Here is an 11,955-nt window from a genome sequence, read left to right on the forward strand (position 1 = left end):
GGTGGTAGTCCTCCAATTGATTTCAATTTGATGAGTTGTCGTGAATATCATTCCCTCAAATTGAACTCAATTGCTGACGTGGCACTCTTCCATTGATCAATTGGTGATAGTCCTCCAATTGATTTCAATTTGATGAGTTGTCGTCCTCTGATTCGTTGATTGGTGGTAGTCCTCCCAATTGTTAATTAACATATATAGTAAATGTGTGAATGTCATTCCCTCAAATTGAACTCAATTGCTGACGTGGCACTCTTCCATTGGTCAATTGGTGGTAGTCCTCCAATTGATTTCAATTTGTTAACATATATAGTAAATGTGTGAATGTCATTCCCCCAAATTGAACTCAATTGTTGATGTGGCACTCTTCCATTGGTTAATTGGTGGTAGTCCTCCAATTGATTTAACATATATAGTAAATGTGTGAATGTCATTCCCCCAAATTGAACTCAATTGCTGATGTGGCACTCTTCCATTGGTTAATTGGTGGTAGTCCTCCAATTGATTTCAATTTGATGAGTTGTCGTGAATATCATTCCCTCAAATTGAACTCAATTGCTGACGTGGCACTCTTCCATTGATCAATTGGTGATAATCCTCCAATTGATTTCAATTTGATGAGTTGTCGTCCTCTGATTCGTTGATTGGTGGTAGTCCTCCCAATTGTTAATTAACATATATAGTAAATGTGTGAATGTCATTCCCTCAAATTGAACTCAATTGCTGACGTGGCACTCTTCCATTGGTCAATTGGTGGTAGTCCTCCAATTGATTTCAATTTGTTAACATATATAGTAAATGTGTGAATGTCATTCCCCCAAATTGAACTCAATTGTTGATGTGGCACTCTTCCATTGGTTAATTGGTGGTAGTCCTCCAATTGATTTCAATTTGATGAGTTGTCGTGAATATCATTCCCTCAAATTGAACTCAATTGCTGACGTGGCACTCTTCCATTGATCAATTGGTGATAGTCCTCCAATTGATTTCAATTTGATGAGTTGTCGTCCTCTGATTCGTTGATTGGTGGTAGTCCTCCCAATTGTTAATTAACATATATAGTAAATGTGTGAATGCCATTCCCTCAAATTGAACTCAATTGCTGACGTGGCACTCTTCCATTGGTCAATTGGTGGTAGTCCTCCAATTGATTTCAATTTGATGAGTTGTCGTCCTCTGATTCGTCGATTGGTGGTAGTCCTCCCAATTGTTAACATATATAGTAAATGTGTGAATGTCATTCCCTCAAATTGAACTCATTAACATATATAGTAAATGTGTGAATGCCATTCCCTCAAATTGAACTCAATTGCTGACGTGGCACTCTTCCATTGGTCAATTGGTGGTAGTCCTCCAATTGATTTCAATTTGATGAATTGTCGTCCTCTGATTCGTCGATTGGTGGTAGTCCTCCCAATTGTTAACATATATAGCAAATGTGTGAATGACATTCCCTCAAATTGAACTCAATTGCTGACGTGGCACTCTTCCATTGGTTAATTGGTGGTAGTCCTCCAATTGATTTCAATTTGATGAGTTGTCGTCCTCTGATTCGTCGATTGGTGGTAGTCCTCCCAATTGCACATGAAAATGGTAATGTGGCGAGTTTTGATTGGTTGGGAGGTGGTAGTTTTCTAATTGTATGCAGAATTGTGCTAAAATTTAGCCTTTTTTTCCCTTTCCCAACAATAAATTGTGTTAAAAAAAATGGTATCCCAATTATTCACAATTATCAACGTTTTTTTTTGCCAAATAAATCACAATTATTAATTATTATTTTTTATTTATTGTAATAATTGCTTATGTTATGCTCTAATTGTATTAATTATTATTATGTTATCTTTTTTGTAATTGCTTTTGTTATGCTCCAATTGTAAAAAATTTACTCTTTATTTGATTTTTTTCCAACGACAACCTAGCTAATCTCATTGAAAAAAATTGGTGCTCGTTATTTTTGTTTTTTTGGAATGAGAGGGGAAGACATTCAACTATTATTATCAAATTTTCACGATAATCTTTATTTATTATTAACATATATAGTAAATGTGTGAATGTCATTCCCTCAAATTGAACTCAATTGCTGACGTGGCACTCTTCCATTGGTCAATTGGTGGTAGTCCTCCAATTGATTTCAATTTGATGAGTTGTCGTCCTCTGATTCGTCGATTGGTGGTAGTCCTTCCAATTGCACATGAAAATGGTGATGTGGCGAGTTTTGATTGGATGGGAGGTGGTAGTTTTCTAATTGCATGCAGAATTGTGCTAAAATTTAGCCTTTTTTTTCCTTTCCCAACAATAAATTGTGTTAAAAAAAATTGGTATCCCAATTATTCACAATTATCAACGTTTTTTTTGGTTGCCAAATAAATCACAATTATTAATTATTATTTTTTATTTATTGTAATAATTGCTTATGTTATGCTCTAATTGTATTAATTATTATTATGTTATCTTTTTTGTAATTGCTTTTGTTATGCTCCAATTGTAAAAAATTTACTCTTTATTTGATTTTTTTTCCAACGACAACCTAGCTAATCTCATTGAAAAAAATTGGTGCTCTTTATTTTGTTTTTTTGCAATGAGAGGGGAAGACATTCAACTATTATTATCAAATTTTCACGATAATCTTTATTTAGTATTAATTCTACTTAAACAATCAACAATGTGGTGCCCTTCCATTAGTGTAATTTATTATTTGGTCACGCCACACACCATGTTTAATTATAGATTCCCCACTATTATTTGTTATAATTATTTATTTATTTACTTTTTATTTGGGTTCCATTTTTCGGTTACCCAATAAATCACATTTAATTACCAAAATTTTACAATTCATTGTTAATAACTAATTGTTATTTTTTACCTAACAAATCACATTTAATTAATAACTTTTTTGCAATTATTAACAAAAATTTTGGCTTCTTGTTTGTGTTTGCCCCAAAAAACACATTTAATTACAATTTTTTTTTCAAATTTTATAAAAAATGTCCTCTTTTATTTTGGGTTGCCCAACAAATCAAGTTTCACATTTAATTAATAACTTTTTTGCAATTATTAACAAAAATTTTGGCTTCTTTTTTGTGTTTGCCCCAAAAAACATATTTAATTACAATTTTTTTTTCAAATTTTATAAAAAAATGTCCTCTTTTATTTTGGGTTGCCCAACAAATCAAGTTTAATTATCAATTTTTTGAAATTAATTTTTAATTAATTAAGTAATAATTTCGCAATTTTATTGTCTGACAAATCACATTTAATTATCAGCCTTTTATAATTATTAATATTGTTTTGGTTACCCAACAAATCGCATTTAATTGTCAATTATGTGTAGTTATTAGCCAAAATTTAGCCTCTTTTTTTTGGTTGCCAATCAAATCACATTTGGTTGTCCTTTTTAACAATTAATTGATAATTAATTAATTAATATTGTTACTTTTTTGTTGCCTAACAAATCACAATTAATTACCAATTTGTTGCAATTAATTGTTAGTTAATTAATCTACCTTGCTCCACCTTGAGAAAAACGCTTCCCATTAGTCTTGTGTGATCTATGACTTCTGATTAATTTTGATTTATGACTTTTGGAACAGGAGTTTTATATTTAAAAGTTGAGGTGTTTTCTAAAGGAAAGTTAATTTCAGTTGATTCATAATTAGAATGTCTCGGTGGTAGCCAAGAATAATTTGAATTAGGTCTTTCTCTTAATGGCGAAAATCTTATTAAAGTTTTACCATCAGATTTTTCTATAATATCTTCTACCTCAGTTTGTTCTATGTTTCTGGCTATTTGTGGATTTTGTATTTCAAATTCACTAGGTATAGTAATTTCATTCCATTTTAATCTCTTTGGAGTATAAGTTGTAGGTCTATCGGCATCTACTTGTAATAAAGTTGTTTCTTCTTTAAGAATTGGAGTCATTATAAATTTAGGATTTAAATGTGAGGATAAAGGCCTATAGTATATTCTATATATTACTGCAAAATTCTTTGTGTGTTTTTCATATTCATTTCCTTGTAGATGAATATCTAATACGACTGAATTCAAAATATGTTGGTCTGTTAGGTCTATTGAAAAATTTGGAGTACAGTTAAAATATATGGGTCCATTGCAAACATTTGTTTGAATCATAGAAAGTAAAGAAGTTTTATATCGTTTGAGTCTAGTGTCTCTTAATGCTAAATATATTGGTGCATCTACTCCTAGATGGAATAAGGGTTTTACTGCAATTTGTATTAGTCCTATATGAATATATCGATATCCTTTACTTAAATATTTTTGAATTGTACTATGATTTAGTAATGGAATAGATTGATATTCTTCTTGAATAGATATTGTTTCTTCATGTGTTTTAACTGATAACGCTGTTTTGAAATCTAACGGGCCTATTCTATAAATATGTTCTATTTTTTCTTCTGGAATGGTCCAATCTGAATTATTAACAGGCATATGATATTCATGATTTTGTACTATATTATCTTGCTTTGAATTAGATCCTATTTTTAACTGTCTAAGAAATGCAGCCATGTTTTATATTTGATTAAAGTTTTACCTAATTAGGAACAATTGAGCACTATGCCGGGAACATTCTACCCTGGACTTACCAACGGTCTAACAAGGCATCAAAGTCTTACCAATGATTTCAGTAAAAGTTTAATAAAATATGTAAACATAAATGCATGAATTAGCCAAATCAAAATAGAAACGTAATTCAAATAAAGTAATAGTAGTTCAAAATCTTAAATATGCATTTGCATGTGTAAATATGTGGCACTGATACCACTTCTACCCAGGTTACTTTCTATTGAAATGTTCATAGAAATTTGATGTAAAATTGGACTTACAATATTAGAGTAGCCTTTGATAACGGAAGCTTGCAGACAATTGAACCTTGAATTTCCTTATTAAAATATTTGGAACAAAGGTAGTGGAATACAAGAGTGGTTGAAATGATAAGGGATGAGGATTACAAAGATGATTTCTGTACTGATTTTTTCGCCGATGCTTCTTCTTCTGATGTTAAATCTATTTATAGAGCTCTTCGAGCTTGCATTTCATCTTCATTTGAATTTCATTTGCTTTTTCTTTGAAATGTGGCCGACACCTTTATTCAAAAGTCATTTGGGTCTTGTCCGCATGGTCCTCTGAAAGGATCAAAAGTAGATTCGGATGATCCTGCTGACTCCTCAATTTTGTCGATTTCTTCATTCTTATCCTGCTTTTGTAGATAGTCCAAATATTCTTTGAGTATCTTTGGGTCCTGCATCATTTTTTTCATCAAAAAGTCGTTTGTAATGGTTTGGGATACCATATTGACAACTTTTTCTTTTTCTTTCTTTATTGGAGTGGTTGGCATAGTTGTTGAAGTGGTTGGCAAAGTTGTTGTAGTGGTTGGCAAAGTTGTTGGAGTAGGTGATTGATTCGTCCATTTGAATTTGTCCCCTGTGGTTAAGAATCTTATCACGTTTGTTTGGTCTCCAAACTGTTGATTAAATCCTGTCCACCATTTAATCTTGAATTCTCTGACTAATGACATTGGAAGAGGTTTTTCTAATTCTTGATGAATTTTGAAACTCCAGCAAAATATCCATGGTACTTTGAACTCCATGTGAACAATTCACAGAAAAAGAAGACAATCAAATAAATAAAATAAGAAGAAAAAAAATTTATAATAAAGATTGGAAAATAATAAGTATTAGAAATTATTATCCAAGACCTAGTCCTCCAGATATTCAATATGAAGAAAGACCAAAATTTCGTACTACTAAATATGATGGAGATTCAATTTATGAATGGAATATAAATGGTAAAGCAGAATATGAAGTATTAAATAATTTGCAAGAAATGGGAATGGCTAGATTAGCTTATAAGATAAAAAATATTCAAGAAAGAAATATTGCAACGTTATTAGTTTCAGGATTTACTGGACAATTAAAAAATTGGTGGGATAATGCTTTAACACTTCAAGATAAATTATCAATATTAGATCACACACAGGAAATTGAAGATGATCAAGGAAATATTCAAATACAATCAGATGCTGCAGAATTTCTAATAGTAACAATAATAATGTATTTTATAGGAAATCCAAAAGAAGAATTAAATTCTAATAAAACATTTTTAACAAATTTAAGATGTCCAACATTATCAGACTTTAGATGGTATAAAGATATATTTTTAACCAATGTATTAAGACGACCAGATTGCAATGCTTCATTTTGGAAAGAAAGATTCATAACTGGATTACCAAACTTATTTTCACAAAGAATAATAGATAATTTACAAAAGGAAATGGGAACAGATGTAATCTCATTTGAAAATATTACTTTTGAACAATTATTTGCTTTTGTGAAAAAAGAAGGATTAATGTTATATTCAGAATTAAGATTGCAAATAAAATATGGTTCTAAAACAAAAGAAGTATGATCATTTTGTGATGTCAAATTGGAATTATATGTATATTTTGAAACCAACACTCCTTGCCTTCATGGAGGTGTTCTCCGAAAATATTTATCATATTAGTGCCTCTTATTATTTTTTGCATGACAAATTTTTGATCATTTTTGAAAAATTAGTAAATATTAAATGTTAATATAATAAGTAAAATACAATTTGAATGATTACCTAATCATCAATAAAAAACAATTTGATGCATCCTGAATGCTGAAGCACCCAAAATATGACCGTATCAATCTAAACAATCTAACCTGTATATTTCATGTACATTTATGAAGTTTCAGATAAATCAAGAGAGTATATTGAATATTTGTAAATTTTTAATAACATAATGGTTAATTGTTTGAATACTATAATTGACACAGACAATAAAATAAAATGCACAGGTTACAAATAAGCATGAAAATGTCATTCATCTACAATACATAAAATATAAAAGCGATATACTATAAATTTTTATTACAAAGTTGTGACGACCCCATTTCTTCTTAGGGCGAATTCTAAGGTTTAGGCGAGTCGCCTGCCTAACTCTCGTTAGGACTCACTACGAGCCAAGTTTATAACTTATTACTACCCAACCAACAACTTACTAATATATAGAAGAAGTCATTTCTTTCGAAAGTCATTCATTAACTATACCATAATATTCTAAAAATATATCAAGCGTCCCAAATTATAACTACCAGGAGATTACTTAAATCATTTACATACATAGTTAGACCAAAATATAGTCAAGGCCAGCGTCTTCAAAATTCTCTCCACTTCAAAAACCTGATAAGAAAATCAAATTTAAAGGGCTGAGCTAACACTCAGTGAGATCAAGAAAAGCAGACAAGCAAACGAGTACAACTAGCATTAATAATATGTAAATCAGGAAGGCCAGCCATAATCTTTTACGTAAATCATAAGAGAAAACAAAAGCACAATCAATAAAGGATATAGGAGCTCTCAGGAGCTAAATTCACAATTCATGCTACACCGATACTTTTGAACCACGATTTTCCACATATTGACACTCTGTCAACCAAGTAAGTAACAAGTCCATAGAACCATACTTTTCAGCAATTTTCGTCCACCGTTACAACCCCTGCCGGGCCTGCACGTCAAATAAAATGTTATATTATTCGAGTATATCCAAGCAAGTCAAGTACGCGAGCCCAAGGTTCATCAAACTCCTCAATCAACCCCTTGCTAGCTCGAGTTGAATGGCTAACCATTGGGTTTTGGGGCCCTCAAGATCAAGTATAAGTTGATGAGATTGTTTTCAAATCGATGCCAAATTAAGTACAAGCACAAGTATAATTGTCAAGTACGAGCAAATAAATTATCAAATCAAGCAGAATAGAACGAGTGAGATAAAGTATACACTAGTCTCGACAAGTTTAATTCACACAATCAACAAGTATCATCAAGAAGTAATCCAAGTAGAGTGCAATAAGAAATGCATTTGGCACTTACCAAAGCCAAAAGCAAACAAGCAAGCAGGTCCTTTACTGTTCCGCGCCGGGATTCCTTTCAAAATCCTCTTGGACACTTGAACCAATATCAACCAACCATCATTAAATGCAAACTATCTTTAGCCAAATCCCCCCCTTAAACCATCACTCACGTACACCCTAAGTTACTTAACACACAAGGAGGAAAAATTCATTTGCTTAATCAACTAAGACAATACATCAAGAGAGGTCTAAATCCTTCGAAAATCACCATTCAAAACAAGGGGTTAAAGTCACAAGAGATCTTGTATCCATCCATGAAATCAAATTTAAAACAGACTAACAATTTCAAAGGAAAGTTGGAAGTTCTTAAAAGAACGTTTTTGTTTTAAACTAGAAATTCAGCTTTGCGCGACACTGTTTGAAAAATCATATCTTGAGTTTCATGACACCAAAAGTCGAAAGCTTTATACCGTTGGAAACTAAATTCAAAACGCTACAATTGTCTTGAAGATACTTTTGAAAGAGTCAATCCACAAGTAGGTCAAATTTTGGCCTCAAATTACAACTTTACCAAGTTTAAGAGCAAATCAGGTTTGAATTTTAGTCATTTTTGTGAAATTCCTGGCGCTTGTAAAAATTGAGTAAAAATTTGAAACTTACAAAGTTTAAAGAATTCTATCTCTAGTTTCAAACGCCATAAACAGAACTTAATTTGGATTTTTTTACACCAAAATATCAAGATTTTCCTAAAATAGTCAACCACACTTGCGAAAATTTTTCAGAAAAATAGGGCAGTGTGAACTTCCCTTTCTTGAGTTCTTAAGTCCAAAATTTTTGATCAACCTACTCACACATTTATAGTTTAACATCTAACAAAGATTATTGAGCTAGATTTCACCCCAAAATTTCAAAAATCAAGGCTGGAAACCAGCTGATTAGATCGGCCAACATACAGGGAAAATTTTCAGAATTTTGTCCTTCAACAAATCACATCCAAAATTCATCCAATACATGAGATTTCCACAATAAACACTAACCAACATATATCAAGTCTTTAAGCATCAAAATATACCATAGATGCCATCACAAAATATGAAAGATCCTTAAGTCATCTAACCTAAATTTTTAGGGTTCAAGAGACCCTTTCATAGCAACTAACATCTACTACTAATACTTACATGGCATCAAAGATCAAGTAGAGTGGAGTTAAATACCTTTCCAAGCTTCTTCAACCCTAGCTAAGTCCAAACTTTGCACCACCAAATCCACCAAGAATCACTACAAGACAAGACCTTTCTTCAAACTTGGACAACTTCCAAAGGTATGAAGATTTTTGGGGAGATTTTGGAGCAAGATTTTGTAGTTGGAAAAGGAGTTTTTCTTCCCCTCCTTTTATAGCCTCAAGGTCAACCAAGTGAGAGAGAAAAGAATAGAAGATAAACGCTTGGACGATGATTTGAAATGAAGTGAAGGTTGGCACTTTTAGTTTTTCTCTTGTTTCTTACTCTTAAATACTAATCTCTCAAGATAGTTTCTCTTACTCCACTAATACGCACTCTTACTAGTCTGAGGTTAACTCCTCAATTCATCAATTAATCGCGTCGGTGTGACTTTTGCAAGATTTTTTTTACGCGATCAATAAAGATATAATTTAAGTAAAGTTCATGCTAAAATGATAAAATTAAACAACATGCCAATGCAAATAATTTAAAATAGGTGAAATTAAGAAAAAAAAGTGCGAGTTCTCACAAAAGTGATGTCTATGATTTATCAAAAATTGGCAAAAAATCTCTTGATATGTAATATTTTTGCTGAATCCCATGGATCATTACCTCTATTAATAATAAATATTTTCAACCCAAATGACAAAGTAGCATGGAAAAGAGCAACATAAAATTGGCTATGAGAAAACAAAGGTCCAAAAAGGTAAATGCCAACATTTATAGCATTCCACATCAACTGAAATAAGAGAAGAGGAATAGTATATAACGTCCAACCCATTGGATTACTGATAATTTTGTGTTAACCATTTTGATCATATGGTTTCAATTGAAAAAGATATTGGGCTAACTCGACGGGTGCAAGGCATTACAAATGGTATAAGAGCGAATCTCGTGTGATCTCTGCATGGAGTGAGTTTAGGGCCAAGTATTGTGGTTCTGACCTCATGAAGAAGTGCAAAAAATCAAGTGTTGTGCAAGGTTAAACGCCACATTCGACGGGAACTACCTCTAGAACCCATACGAGCCAATTATAGAATTCATGCATGACTAAGCGATTAGTTGGATTGTAACAGGGCTTTGTGAAGATGCAAAGGTCTAAATGTGGGGAGAGTATAGTGTCCTACGTTGGCCGGAGCAAGCGAAGAGAAATAGTATATGACGTCCGGCCCATCAGGTTACTGATAATTTTGGGTTAACATTTTGAACCCTTAGTTTTAGTTTAAAATTTTTGTAATTCAACATTATCAACACGAATTTGAGGGTTTTCCATATCATTGTTGATATGAAATTGTAAATTGTTTGTCATGCTTTTTTAGTGGCATTGCCATATACCAAAGGAGTTGCTTATTTCAGAGTGCATTACTATAATACAGTACATGTCTCACAAATTTTTTGTAGATACCTATGTAGATGCTTCAATTAAAATTTCATTTCACTCATTATCATTGTATAAAAGATCAAGTACGACATATGTTGTCTTGAAAGTTAGATGTATAAGTCCATCAATAGTTCTGATATATTGAAAAGTTTGAACTCTACGAACTTTACGAAGTAACACTCATAAATAGTAATATTCACTAAAGTGAGAATATGCGTATGGTAGTCTTTGATACGAACCTACTATGAATGGGTTGAACTCGTATCCCACATAGCCCCAAATCTAAATAAAGAACCAAGTTGGAGTTGCGAACACTCTTGACCCTTCTAATCCATATAGTTGTGAACCTATTGAACTTAATTTCAATCCACAACTAAACAAAAAAGCGAACCAAGGTTATTGGTAGAAGAAGCCACAACCAATTTTGGTTTATTGGTTAATAAGTCGATGAACACTCAAGAACAAATCTCAAGTATTCAAGTGAAGATCTCTTGGACAAGAGAATTGCAAAACACAAGTTTTTGGCTGAAAATTTTTTATCAATAATTTGAAAAATAACGTGACTAAAGGCTATATTTATAGCCTCTTACAAGAAACAAGAAACCTACTCAATTTTGAAAATAGATTGCTACTTTCTTAAAAACCCTAATCGGCTCTAATCTTGGTCAACATGACCTGAATCTTATTTTCTAATTCAAATAACTAACTTAACTCTTAAAATAATTTCTAATGAATGACTAACAAGCTGGAACTCAAACTAAACAAACGACACAAAAGAATTAAACTTGAAATTGGTTCGGTTCTTCATTAATCATGCAACCCAATTACACTTCAACTTTCTTCACTTGTGTCAATGACTTGAATAAGCATAACAATTATTGAATCTTCATGCTCATGACCTCGAGTGCCACTAGTATCTCCCACTTGAGCTTGTACTTCACGATCTATGCCTTGGAATGACTTTCTAAGTTTCTTAGTGCGCACCCTCGTCATTGGGCAGCTTGGAACAACTTGAGCATCACTTAAACTTGAGGCCTTCAACCCTTGAGGAGTTTTAACAGCCATGGATCCATCATCATTCCCTTGCTCTTGAAGACAATTTGTCCTCAAATCAAGCTCGTCATCTGCAAGATAAGGATTCAAGTCAGCAACATTAAAAGTAACATGCACATCATACTCACTTGGAAGGTCAAGTTTTTATGTATTATCATTGATCCGCTCCACGACTTGGAATGGTCCATCTCCCTGGGTAAGAGTTTATTATGCCTTTACATAGGAAACTGCTCCTTGCGCATGTAAATCCACACCCAATCCCCAAGTTCAAAAACTATCTTACAACAGCCCTTGTTTGCACTTTGCATATTTTGGAGAGTGCATTTCTCAATGTTAACTCTTATCTTTTGGTGCAAGTCACAAACATACTCAACTCATTTCAAACCATCCATATTAACTCTCTCTAATATAG

This window comes from Coffea arabica, chromosome 3c (genome assembly GCF_036785885.1).
Source record: "Coffea arabica cultivar ET-39 chromosome 3c, Coffea Arabica ET-39 HiFi, whole genome shotgun sequence".
Classification (NCBI taxonomy): domain Eukaryota; kingdom Viridiplantae; phylum Streptophyta; class Magnoliopsida; order Gentianales; family Rubiaceae; genus Coffea; species Coffea arabica.